General features: G+C 50.8%; 1 protein-coding gene across 2 annotated transcripts in view; it reads left to right on the top strand.

Annotated features, from left to right (window-relative positions):
- Positions 1-658: 658 nt before the first annotated feature.
- The window catches only part of SLC39A11 (solute carrier family 39 member 11), a 404898-nt gene continuing 396045 nt past the window's right edge, over positions 659-9511 (top strand). The window contains exons 1-2 of one of the 2 annotated variants that reach the window (XM_077854073.1): positions 659-1595; positions 1768-1883. The gene's annotated coding sequence lies outside the window, so the exon portion shown is untranslated. Of the gene's footprint in view, positions 1596-1748; positions 1884-9511 lie in introns of those variants that run through there. The other variant, XM_077854074.1, reaches the window with a different exon arrangement.

Raw genomic sequence — 9511 nt, 5'->3', positions numbered from 1 at the left:
GGGTCACTTCCGCCCGGAGGCCCCGCCCGGCGGCCATGTTGGATAGGGGCGGAAGCGCTTCCGCCCCGCTGTCGGCCATGCTTGTTGGGGGCACGTCGGTCCGCGGGGGTGTCTCCCAGCCTCCCGACCGCGCCCGGGGGCTCGCGGAGCGCCCGCAGCAGCGCAGCTCGAGCGCTTTGGCCCGGGCCGTGCAGCCTCCCGGGGCGTCGTCGTGCCCGCGGCCCCGGGCTGCAGTCGGGGTGCCTTGGGGTCCGGGGGCGGGGTCCGGCGGGTCCTGGTGTGCAGCCCGTGCCTGGGCGCGAAGGATGCGAAGGATGCTCGGCGCCCGCGGGGGCCTGGTTCTCACCCGGACTCCAAGACCCTTTTTCTTTTTTTTTAAAAGATTTTATTTATTTATTCATAGACACAGAGAGAGGCAGAGACACAGGCAGAGGGAGAGGGAGAAGCAGGCTCCATGCAGGGAGCCCGACGTGGGACCCGATCCCAGGTCTCCAGGATCACGCCCCGGGCTGCAGGCGGCGCTAAACCGCTGCGCCACCCGGGCTGCACCTGCCTCTGTTCTTTTAGGCAGATCCCAGACTGCAAAGATTCCCCCCCCCCCTTAAAATGAAACCATTCATGCCATATCTCACACTAGCCCCACAACGTACTGGAATATCCTCATTTTACAGCTGGCTAACCTGGAACCCCCCCGACCGGCAAAAGGATTTACTCGGGAGCACCGTTAACTTTCAAAGCCCGCCCACGTGGTAGGCACATCAGTCTTGCAAAGGAGGTAGAGAGATTTCCAGTCCACGCACAGTCCCTGCAAAACACCAGCTTCTGTGCCCACCCGAGTCGCATATGGCTAATAAGGGATGGGGATCTCATCAAGATTTTTCAGTTCCCGGCTTGTGCCTTTTCTGCTTTGTGGCACAGCTTCCCGGCAGGTTCCCACCAAGCACTCCGTGGTGCCAGGTCTGCAATTTACCGTCAGGTCAGCTGCATGCGGTAGGGGACGTTGTGTTGGCGTTAGGCTGCCCAGCCTCTGTGGAATGCCTTTTCTGCATTTGGGGACATCACCTCTGTGTGGCAAGATCTTTTCCAGGGGCCCCTTACAGCCCTGTCGGGAGCCTGTGGACCAGGGATTGGCTCATCAGACAACCGCTTGGGACTTGAAACGGAGAGCCCGTGATGTCAAGAGGCAGCCCGGAAAGTGGGGATTTCTTCCTGGTGGTGGTAGAGGTGACCTCTTGCAACATTCACTCTCCGGGGGCAGCAGGGGCATCGAACCCAACTGGAGCTCCCAGGTGCGCGGGCTGCTGGTGGCAGCTTTGGGGCGCCCACAGTGAGGCCCTGCCTCAGAATTGATGGCCCAGTGGCATGCTTTGGTTGGGTTCTGAATGCTTTCACTTTCCTTTGTTCCTGTTTGTCCCTTGAGCCTGGTTCTCCAGCTTTCCCAGAGATTGCATGAGCATCTTACTGATAAATTTCATGTCTTTGAGGATCAAAATTGGTTTTGGTTGCTTGCCCTCAGAGTCCCTAACTGACATTTCCTTCTGAGTTACCAGCTCCATAAGAGTTTGGCCGACGTCCGTCTAACAGCCAAGAAGGAGGCAGGTGGAGGCATCGGTGGTGGTGGTGGGGGGGTGCCTGGGGGTTTGTATGAGGTGGCTTGCGCTGTGCACACACCTGTCATCTCAGGTAGAGAAAAGGCCGGCTGGCCGCAGACATCTCCACTTCGGAGTGTGTTCCTAAAGCAGAGCTTCTCCTCCTCTGCTTCCCCAGCCACGTTCTTCTGGCCGCCCTGAAGATGCCACTGTTGCTCTTCCGCCTGCAGAACTGAGTGCCCAACAGAGGCCGTTACCAAACCGTCTTGCGCTGGAAAGGCTCCAGGGGTGGAGGTAATGTGTCCTTGACGCTTTACTCTCTCTGTCTCCTTCTCCTTTCCCTTCGGCATCAAGGTCCCACGTGCCCCTCCTTCTCTGCATTGTTGTTGTTGTTTGTTTGTTTTGCTCTCTGGCCCTCTGAAGACCAGGGTGGGGGCCAAGAGCTGAGCTTCAGCAGCTGGACAAAGCAAGTGCTGGGGACCGAGGGCTGGGGATGAGAAACTAGTCCTTTCTGGAGAAACTAGTCCTCTTCTCAAGGAGGTGCATGAGCAAAGGGCATTTCCGAGTTTCATTGCCATCATTTTATTTTGGTTCAGGGAGGACAACCGCTTGGGACTTGAAACGGGGTGCTATGCGTGGGGTGGGAGGGTGCCGGGAGGGTTTCTTGGTGTCATTTTCTTCTTTTTTTCTAGATTTTTTTTTTAATTTTTTATTTATTTATGATAGTCACAGAGAGAGAGAGAGAGAGAGAGAGAGAGAGAGGCAGAGACACAGGCAGAGGGAGAAGCAGGCTCCATGCACCGGGAGCCCGATGTGGGATTCGATCCCGGGTCTCCAGGATCATGCCCTGGGCCAAAGGCAGACGCTAAACTGCTGCGCCACCCAGGGATCCCCAACATAGGTGGTCTTACACTCATTTGTTAGATAAAGCCAGGTTTAGCAGAACCAAGGAACCTGCCTGGGATTACACAGTCAGTCAGCAGCCAAGCCTCTCTACCCATCCTGGTCAGCCTGACTCTAAAGTCCTTGATCTTTATATTTTGTCACATTATTAGCTTCAGAGAAAATTTCAGAACATCAAGAGATGGATGGGTCAAACAATTCTGAGCCACATTCAGATGGTGCCTACACTGCTTCCTACACTCTGCTATTGTTTAAGCAGTTTGGAACCCGAGCTGGAGCGTGATCTGGGGGCAGGTGGCACACAGGGTGGTCAGGCCTCATGGCCAAGCATCTGTGTGCTAGAGGGCTCGCTTTCAAAACATACATTTGTCCTGACATGTTTGCTTTCTCTGGCCCCATTGGCATTCTGATTTCGCTCAGTCTGTTGAGGGGACAGGTTTGTCCTTACTTTTTAAATAGAAATATAGAAAGCAAGACAGCATAATGCCTAAAGTAGAAGGGTTCTTAAATGGTCTTTGCAGATACCACATGGTCTCCTTCCCTTATGCACTGTGTGGTCTGGCATCTGGAAAGGGTCCGGGACACCATGGCTCGCTCCCAGGCAGAATCAGTAAATATTTGCACGAGTGAATAGTGTCAGGCATGTCAGTGTTCAGTGTGAAGAGCAAACCTGCAGCACACCCACCCCAGGGCCCCCGATGATGTCAGAGGAAGGGACATCCTCCCACAGAGTTAGGAGCTGGACAAACCCAGAGAAGAGAGGACGAGCGGAAGAAGCAAGCTTAACTTGGGAATGTTAAAATGAGTTCAACTCCAGCTGCACTAGAAGAGACAGGAAAGGAGAGAGGAAAAAAAAAAAAAAAAGAAAGAAAAGGAGACACCACCCACAGATGAATGGAGAGAGGGAGGAAAGATAGGGGAATTTGATCCAGCAAAGGACAGACCAGGTCTGTAAAAGGGACAGGAGGCTGGACTCCACATCGCCGCCTGGTGGGATTTGGACTTTGGCTGTCAGCTCGGGGCTGAGATGCCAGTGCCATAAAGGGCCCAATGCAGTCGTCTTGACGTCTTATCTTAAGAGCCACGTTCATCAGCTGTATCTGCCGGGGCTGACATTTGTAGTGGAAGGGGTGGTTGTTTGACTTCACTGTTTGCAGATTCCTGAGACTCTACCTTCGACAAATAGCCAGGCAGGCATCACCCCCGATGAAGGAGCCTGGACGTCTGGGCTACACACATTCTCAATACCTTGACCGAACAAAAAAAGAAAAGGTGGTGGAAAGGGGATGGAAACTGCATGCGGCACATGTGCTGTGCTTAATTAGTGTGTCATTGGATGCTCCCTACGTTCACTGGCCCCGTGCTGGATGAATACGGAGGGCCCAAAAGATTTGATTAACAGTTGGTGACTCTGTAACAGGCTCAGACTTCTTTTCAAGTCCCGTATGTTGTCTTTTCCCTTCCCCACTTTCTATCCTAGCTGATGAGCCTCTCCGGGCTCTGTAATCATGTGAATGTCCTCATATTAGATCCGCTGAATCTACCAGCCTGAATGTATACTTAGACCTTCCACCTGTTGTCTTGTTAGAAGGAACAGTGTTCCTGCTCCCTTGACTTCTGGATCTCGCTTCTCACCTCTCAAAGGCTTCACTTCCTTCTCTCTGCTGTATCATTTCCCCCCAGTTCAGCTGGATCTTCCCATCACAGGCATTCCCTGCTTTTCGAAAGTTCACATCAGGCCCCTTTGCTTTTTAGGAAAGGTAAGCACTGGGTGTTAGATTATATGTTGGCAAATTGAATTTAAATTAAATTAAAAATTTAAAAAAAAGCAGACTTCCATTAGTACCTATTTTCATTAACAGAGAGAAACCTGAAGAGGATTTTCACTTTTATGAAAAACAGGTGAAAAGCGCAAACAGGGGCGCCTGGGTAGCTCAGTCATTTAAGCATCTACCTTCAGCTCAGGTCATGATCCCAGGGTCCCGGGATTGAGCCTCACGCTGGGCTCCCCACTCAGCGGGGGTCTGCTTCTCCTTCTCCCTCTGCCTCTCCCCATGCTCTGTCAAATAAATAAATAAAATCTTAAAGGAAAAAAAAAAAAGCACAAACAGAATCTAAAGCCGGGTCCCAATAGAGGCAGTGCACTGGACCAGTGAGAGGGGTGCCCAGCCCCTTCCCCAGAGCACACTCTGCATCCCAGCATCCAGCCGCTGCAGCTTTGAACTGCATCTGGGAGCATCCAGGCTGTATCTCCACCGGCTTTGTGTGTCTGTTACCAAGATGTGTCCTAAAGTATCAGAAAAGACTAAGGTGATTTTTGGGGTGTGAAAGTGCTCAAAATTTTTCCTACGTGAAGTAATGGTAATTGCTTCTTTTGCTACTGAGAGGTTCTGTGGAACACTTGACTTTCAGATGGTGGGGAAAACCCGGATCTTAAAAACATTCTCTGATGTCTCCCATCTTATAAACATGCTCTGTTGTCTGCACGCCTCTTTTCAGCCCCTGTCCATCTCTCCTCTCACATCAAGACTTCATGACTCTGGTCCCCTCCGGTTCTCTTCCTCAGCTCCACCTGTCGGGGCTTCTCACATCACCACCCCATCCAGTAAAAGCCAGGAAGGCCACCTTGCCAGCTTTAGCAGCTTCCCAGTTTCTGGGCCTTTCAGCATGGCTGACCCACCCCTTGTGGACACTGTTTCTCTCTTGGCTTCTGCGACATGCCCCCCAGGGCCTTCCCTCCTCCCTCACAAGGCACTTCTCGATCATTTTTGCTGGCTCTTCTTCCTGTCCTTGACTGCTGGTGCTGGATGGGCCCAGGCTTGAGCCTTAGCACCAGTCTCTTCTTGGTCCGCGTTCCTTGTCTGGGTGATCCCCTTCTGCCCCGAGGCCCTAAGAGTTAGAGGGTCATTGGGGCCATGGAAATGGAGAGCAAGGAAGAATGTCTGCAGGTGACTCCTACATTTGTGACTCCAGCCTGAGCTCCTGCTACATCCCAGGCTGCCTCCTTTAGAATCACCACGTGGTCATCTAAGAGACATCTCAAACTTAATGTGTCCCAAATAATGACTCTCTGCCTGCCACCCATCCTACACCCTCCCCTAGTGCATCCCCAGTTCAGGAAATGGCATTCATGGCTAAGGGACCCAGAACCATCCTAGACCCAACTCTCTCTCACCCTCCACACCCCATTCTACTTACAGGTCCTTCAGACTCTTCTTCCTCCCAAATAGGGGTTGATGAACTTTTGCTAGAAAGAACCAGAGTCAATGGGCTTTGCATGCTCCACAGTCTCTGTTACTATTCAACATGGCCACTGTAGTAAGGACTCAAGACTAGACAGGATGTAAATGAATGGTCATGGCTGCGTGCCAATGACACTTTATTTATAAAAGCAGGCAGAGGGGATCCCTGGGTGGCGCAGCGGTTTGGCGCCTGCCTTTGGCCCAGGGCGTGATCCTGGAGACCCAGGATCGAATCCCACGTCGGGCTCCCGGTGCATGGAGCCTGCTTCCCCCTCTGCCTGTGTCTCTGCCTCTCCTTCTGCCTGTGTCTCTGCCTCTCTCTCTGTGTGTGACTCTCATAAATAAATAAAAATTAAAAAAAAAAAAAAGCAGGCAGAGTGGCCATCTTCAGTCCATGGACCATAGCTTGCTGATCCCTGATCTACAAGAGATCCTTGTCCTTCACCTCCATTGTCCATCCTAGTGCATCTCTTGCTTCAAACCTCCAATGGCTTCCTGCCCTTTGGGGACAGAAGCAGACTCCCATCAAAGACCACCCAAGTCCCTGCATGGCCTCTCCACTCCCAACCATCTACTCCTACCTCACCCATCTTCCTTCTGTTTCATAGACAAGGTGTGGCTAACTTCTCCCTAAGAGCTCCACTCTGGCTGTTTCTTTTCTTCTTCTTCTTCTTTCTTCTTTCTTCTTCTTTCTTTCTTCTTCTTCTTCTTCTTCTTCTTCTTCTTCTTCTTCTTCTTCTTCTCATTATTATTATTATTATTAGAGAAAGAGAGAGCATGGGAAAGGGGGAGGGGCAGAGGGAGAGTGAGAGAGAGAGTCTCAAGGAGGATCCACTTGGAGCTCCATCTCACTACCCTGAGATCATGACCTGAGCCGAAATCAAGAGTTGGACATTCAACCCACTGAGCTGCCCAGGCACCTCCTCTGGCTCTTCCTTTTACCAGATCTTCACATGGGGGTCACCCCCTCTGAGAAGCCCACCTGGACCACCCCATCTAAAGTAGGAAGAGCTAATATTTTTCAGGGGCTCAGTGAATGTCAGCCACTGATACAGACTCTGAATATGAACTACCTACCTTATTTCATGCTCACAGTTTGACAAATTCACAAATCCCTCCAAAATAGATCCTGTTCCTATTTTTACTTTTATCGAAGAGGGAATTGGGGCCGAGGGAGATTATATAATTTGCCCCAAGTCACCCAGGAAGTAGCAGAGCTGAGATGTAAATCAGACTGTCTGGCTCTGGGGCCTGTGTGCTGAACCACCTGTCCTTACTGTCCATGTATTTTCATCAGAGCATCTGTCACCATATTGAGACTTGGTGTTCTTTTATTTGTTGTACTTGTTTGTAGAGTGTCTGCCCTACAGCAAGGAGGGGGAGACTTGGTCTGTCTTTAAACTCACTGAATTCCCAGCTTCCAGAACAAGCATCTGGTAACACGATAGATGCTCACTATGTTTTTAGTGCACGGATGACAGTTTAACTTCGTAATAGGTTAATTTACTGGTATGCTGACAAACCAGTAAGTATTCAAAGATCAGTAGCCCCCGGGCACGCACAGCTGCCACCTGAGACGATTCTGCTGCCCTGATATAGTTTGGTGGGACGTTTCCCTCTGGGATACGACACAACTGGAGGAATATTGGGAGGAAGCATTTCCAAGTCTGCCAGGATCATCGTGCCCTGTCTTGGGATTCACACAACCTGAAATTCTAAGTATCAGTGGACGTCAGCTTTAGGACATTGCAATTTCAGGGACTTGGGCCCGACCTCTGGGGAAGCTGCAGAGCCGTAGAAGGAGCTGTGCTTTCAGGAAGCTGTGCTAGGCTCTGGCTCTCCTGGGTTGGGATGCTTGTTTGCTCGTGTGGTGTCTTGTTTAAGTTCTACCAGGTAAAGAGACAGACCAAGACTGTTGGCTCAAGACTGGATGAGAGAAGACTCTGGGTCTTTAGACACAAGACAATGTGAAGTTGGGTAGTTGCAAAGATAATTTGGGAGCACATTGCTGGGTTAAAATGTATTGAATGGCTGGTTTTTGATATGCTTTTGGTGTAGGTAGAGGTAGTAAAAGAGTGGCCTACGTGACCTTTACATTTGAGAAGTCGTGCACAAGAATTGGTGTATGTATATACATATATATTTTTTTAAAGATTGTATTTATTTATTCGAGAGAAAGAGAGAGAGGACAAGCAGGGGGAGAGGCAGAGGGAGAAGCAGAACCAGGCTCCCTGCTGAGCCTGAGCAGGGAGCCTGACGCGGGGCTTGATCCCAGGACCTCGGAATCACAACCTGAGCTGAAGGCAGACGCTTAACCGACTGAGCCACCCAGGTGCCCCAAATCAATATCTTCCAAAGGGAGACCATAAAATTATATTCTGAAGTGTGAGTGCCCCAGGCAGTTAAATCTTTGGGAGTTAACCACCCAGAGTACTATGTGGTTGGAACTTGAACCCTGGACCACTTTTGTACTACCTAAGCCATCCGATGCACACAACCTGAAATTCTAAGTATCATTTTCAGATACTGAAACCTCCACTGAAAATGGAGGTTTCTGAAAATCCAGTTTATCCTCTTAGGAATTAGAGAGTGAAGGGCAACCCCCCAGGGCCCTTCAGCTCCGCGACCCCCCCCCCCCCCCCCCCCGCCATACCTAATGTGGAAATTCCCTCCAGCTGTGCCAGCAGACTGTAGGCAGCTTTGAGGGTGCTGGGGTCCTGACATGGGGCTGGTCTGTGCATTGACGTGCTGGTAATTTTCCACGTGCCCCCTCCCTGCCACCCTGTCCACATTCTGTGCCTTAAGGTGGACCTCTGTGGGCTGCCTCACTGGGCTCTCTGCCCCTCTGGCCCTGGCCGAGTTACCTTACAGCTATAGCTCCCATGGAGTCCCACCTTCCCCATGGCTGTGGCTCTTGCTGAGCTCTAGAACATCATCTCCTCCCTCGGCCCTTGAGCTCCAGGGCTGGTAAAGGCTTGCACCTGCATGGAGCGTCCGGGCGCCTCATCCATCTCTGGCTGATGCCCTTACGCCCACCCACACCTCTGTGCACAGTTCCTTCATTACATTCATTTCAGTTAAACCCCTTTGAGTGTGCCATCTGTTTCTGGCTGGACCAAGAGCGATACAGATGGTTACACACCGAGGATTAGTGGCACGATCCCCTCCTTCTGGTTAGCACCAGGCCCCTGGCCACCCATGGTCTCACACTGGGGGCAAAATAAAGGACTAACTCAGCAATTTCTAACATGTCACGAACTGCTAAGCTTCTAGAATGTTTCGGCAGTATGAGGCTCTGTTTAGGAAGGCGGGAAGTGGTATCCCAGGTCCGTTCTGGAGGAGACCAAAGTTTAGTTAGGCTTGGCAGGGAAGGAAAGCCCCTTCTCCATAAAGGAACACTCCGTGTAGACAGAAGGCGTGTACACCTTATCGGCAGACACACATAATGCATTTACTTTTCTGCTCTGGACCGGCTTTCATCTTGCATCACGTGGCTGGTGGTGTTAGTGCCAGCTAAGCTCTCTACTAATGGCAGGATTAGAAGCTACAGTTTAATATTAGCCAATTAGAAAATGGTCAGTTGTTTAACAACCAAGAAGTTTCTGGTCTTTTTTCTTTTTCTTTTTTTTTTTTTTTTTTTTTGCTGTGATTGAAGGTGAGGGAAACCTGCTATTTACTGGGTTACTTCTGTGTGCCTGATAACATGATAAATTATTTAAGATATTTCCTTTGATCCAGACTCTTACGCAACCCTGTGAGGTTCGTACTGCTATCCCT

This window comes from Canis aureus, chromosome 16 (assembly GCF_053574225.1).
Source record: "Canis aureus isolate CA01 chromosome 16, VMU_Caureus_v.1.0, whole genome shotgun sequence".
NCBI lineage: Eukaryota > Metazoa > Chordata > Mammalia > Carnivora > Canidae > Canis > Canis aureus.
Note: the sequence above shows the minus strand (reverse complement) of the source record. Positions and strands in the feature narration are given on the sequence as shown.